We start from the raw sequence: 4,100 nt of genomic DNA, 5'->3' as shown, positions 1-4,100 counted from the left end.
AGAGCCACGGTCCCACTGCTCCTGGTCCAGAGAAAGGGGCTTCCCAGCCACCATCCTTCCCTCTGCTCCCAGCCCAGAGGAAAGGGCTTTTGGGCCACCTTCTGTCCCGCCACTCCTGGTCCAGAGGTAGGGCCTTCTGAGCCTCCTGCTCACTGCTCCTGGTCTCGAGGAAGGTGCTTCTGGGCCACCATTCCTCCCGCTGCTCCCAGCCCAGAGGAAAGGGCTTTTGGGCCACCATTCCTACCGCTGCTCCTGGCCCCTGTCCCACTTCTCCCAGCTCAGAGGAGGTAATCTGTGCAGGCACCAACAGCCCCCCCCCCAGTCGAAATGAGAAAACATGTAAATAAGTTTCAAAACCAGACTTCCAGATCACCTACAGCAACCCCAAAGGGAAATGAGATGGAACACTCTGATACTCAACCACCTGGACCCACTCAACTGGCAACAAAAGGGGATCTGGAAAAAAGGAAATCAGAAATAATTTCTCAGATAACAGGAGAAATTGCACTCCTAGTGCAAGACATGATTAAGAAATCTAGAGAGAAGCTGAGGAACATGATGGAATCCCAACATAAGAAACAAATGGAATCCATAAAACAGATGCAAATAGATTTCCAGGACATGAAAAATTCCACTGAAAGTCTACACAGCAGAATGAGCCAATGTGAGGACAGAATTTCAGATATAGAAGATAAGATTACAATTAATGACCAAGAAAAGAAAAATTGCTTCAAAATTGTAAGGGAACATGAGAAATCAATCCAACAGCTGCTAGATGATGCAAAGAAGAATAACATAACACTGATTGGAGTCAATGAAGAAAGAGGAGAGAGTGCAGATGACATAAAAAAATCTCTTCACAGAAATAATGGCAGAAAACTTCCCAAGCAGGGGAAAAGAGCTTGACATACAGATAAGTGAGGCATATAGGACTCCAAAGAGCCTTGATCAAAAAAAAATCTACACATAGGCATATAATTGTTAAGATTCCAGAAACACAACAGAAGAACAAAGTTCTACAAGCAGTTAGAGAAAAGAAACAAATCACATACAAAGGAAAGCCCACCAGAAACACAGCAGACTTCTCAACACAAACCATCATGGCAAGAAGAGCTTGGAGTGACATATTCCAAGCCCTAAAAGAAAACAGCCTCCAACTCAGATTGATGTACCCTGCAAAACTATCTTTAAAAATAATGGAGAAATAAGATACTTTCATGACAAAGAGCACCTTAGGAACTTCGTGAATACCAAACCAGCACTCCAAAGAATTTTACACAATATCCTAGGAACAGATATTGAGGATCACAACCCCAGGAAGCAAAGGAGAATGAACCCATCTGGCATGACAAGAAATTAAATATAAAGGGGAAGAACCCAACAAAAAGAAAAAGTCATGGCAAAGATAAGTCAATACATTTCAGTTATAACCATCAACATTAAAAGATATAGACTGGCAGAATGGGTCAAGAAGCAAAATCCAACAATATGCTGCATACAAGAAACACACATCATTCAAAAGGAAACTCATAGACTGAAAGTTAAAGGGTGGACAACAATACTCCATGCGATGGGAACACACACAAAAAAGCAGGAATAGCTATCCTCTTTGCAGATCAAGTAGATTTCAAACCAACACTGATTAAGAGAGACAAAGAAGGACACTACATCCTTGTAAAGGGAAGAATCCAAGAGGAAGAGATGACAATCATAAATACCTATGCACCAAACACTAGTGCACCCAACTGTATAAAACAAATACTAATGGACATGAAAAGTCATATATGCACTAATACAATTATAGTGAGGGACCTCAACACCCCACTGTCACAAATAGATAGATCAACTAGACTAAAAATAAGTAATGAAATACTAGAACTCAATTGAACTCTTGAACAAATGAACTTTACAGATGTTTACAGAGTCTTCCACCCCACAAAATCAGAATACACATTCTTCTCCGCTGCACATGGGTCATTCTCCAAAATAGACCACATACTCACACATAGAACATGTTTAAGTAAGGGCAAAGGAATTGAAGTTATCCCCTGTATATTACCAGACCATAGTGAGATGAAATTGGAGATCCATAGCAAAAGAAACTCAAAAAATTGCATAAACATGTGGAAATTGAACAACACACTTCTGAATAACCAATGGGTCACAGAGGAAATTAAAGAAGAAATTAGACAGTTCTTTCAGTTAAATGACAACGATAATATAACATATCGGAATCTATGGGACACAATGAAAGCAGTCTTACGAGGGAAATTCATAGCAGTGAATATGCATATTAGGAAAACAGAATGAGCCCAATTAAACAACCTGATGCTGCACCTCAAGCTTCTAGAAAAAGAAGAGCAGGACAACCCCAATGCTCATACAAGGGAGGAAATTATAAAGATCAGAGGAGAAATCAATGCAATGGAGACTAAGAGAATGATACAAAAAATCAATGAAGCCAAGAGTTGGTTCTTTGAAAGAATCAACAAAATTGACAAACCTTTAGCCAATCTTGTCAGAAAAAGGAAAGAAAAGGCCCAAATCCATGCAATTAGGAATGAAAAGGGTCAAATTGCAACAGACCCAGCAGAAATCCAGAGGATCATCAATACCTACTTCCAGAACCTATATGCCAATAAGATGGACAACACAGAAGAAATGGACAGATTCCTAGATACATATGAATTACCAAAGTTGAATGAAGAAGACCTAAAAATTCTGACCAACCCAATATCAACCAATGAAATTGAAAATGTAATTAAAAACTTATCAACTAAGAAAAGCCCGGGCCCTGATGGCTTCACTGCTGAATTCTACAAGACATTTAGAGAGGAACAGCTGCCACTACTGTTTAAACTCTTCAATGAAATTGAAAGGGAAGCAATACTCCCAAATTCATTCCTGGAGGCAAGCATCACCTTGATCCCCAAAGCAGAGAAAGACCCAACCAAAAAGGAGAACTATAGGCCAATCTCACTAATGAACATAGATGCAAAAATCCTTTATAAGATGCTGGCAAAGAGAATGCAGAAGGTCATCAAGAAGATCATACACAGATGTTTCTAAAAAGGAATTGGAAATGTTATGTATATATACCAACTCCACACAAGGAATGTAATCATTACATACTGAAAACATGTACAAAAAAAGGGGAAGGGAATCAAAGGATGGGGAAAGGGAGAGAGAGGGAAGGGAAAGAGGATGAAAAAAATAAATTAAGATATGTTATGTGGTGGGGGAATTAGCTCGGTGATTTCGCCTCCTGCTCCGCAAGTGCAAGGACATAAGTTTGATCCCAGGTATCAAAAAAAAAAAAAAAAAAAAGAAATTAAGATACGTTATGCACATGTACCAACTTCCCACAAGCAATATAAACATCGTGTACTACACACATGTACTAATAAAGTAAACTAAAATTATTAAAAATAAAATGTAGTGTACATAATTACATTTCTCAACATTAACAACATAATAAATTAATGAAAACAAGTGACATTATTTACACAAATGAAAAGTCTGGTATTATAATTTCATCAATTGAAAATAGATCAATATTGTATCAACAGTGTGTTTGGACATTTTGAAATGGATTTTAATATGGAATATATTTATTTTAATACTCTCTTTCTCTCCTTTTGTCCTATCAATGAGTTTAGAAATTAAATTTTCAGCGTAAATGAGCACATTTTCCAAATTTGATATTTGTCATGCATCTAAAATTTGTGAAATCAACTTATAGGGATGTAATTAAAGATCTGTCCAAAAAAATCAAATGAGTCACTGTACACAAATCTAAATGCAACTTGATTTTAAATTTCTCAGTTCAAAAGTTCTCTTGGGATCTATCTACAATTTGTTTGAAATAAAATTGGAAATCATCCTTAAACCCTCCATTAAAAAGCATTGTGTTAGAATAGAAATATGCATTAGTGTAAATGGAAAGACGAAGTAGATTTTTCTGTTTCTTACCATATTGTATATGTACAGAAAGACTGGTGAAAAAAAGCTATCCTAAGGGAGAACAGAGTATGGCACATGTCACCCAAACATTCGTTGTCTGAATGTCTAGTTACTTACAAACATTTTCCATTTGAGAA

The sequence above is a fragment of the Heterocephalus glaber genome, unplaced genomic scaffold (genome assembly GCF_053883595.1).
Source record: "Heterocephalus glaber isolate CG9 unplaced genomic scaffold, H.glaber_assembly_v1.0 deba00001547, whole genome shotgun sequence".
Lineage (NCBI taxonomy): Eukaryota > Metazoa > Chordata > Mammalia > Rodentia > Bathyergidae > Heterocephalus > Heterocephalus glaber.
The sequence above is the reverse complement of the archived record's forward strand: the minus strand, read 5'-3'. Positions refer to the sequence as shown.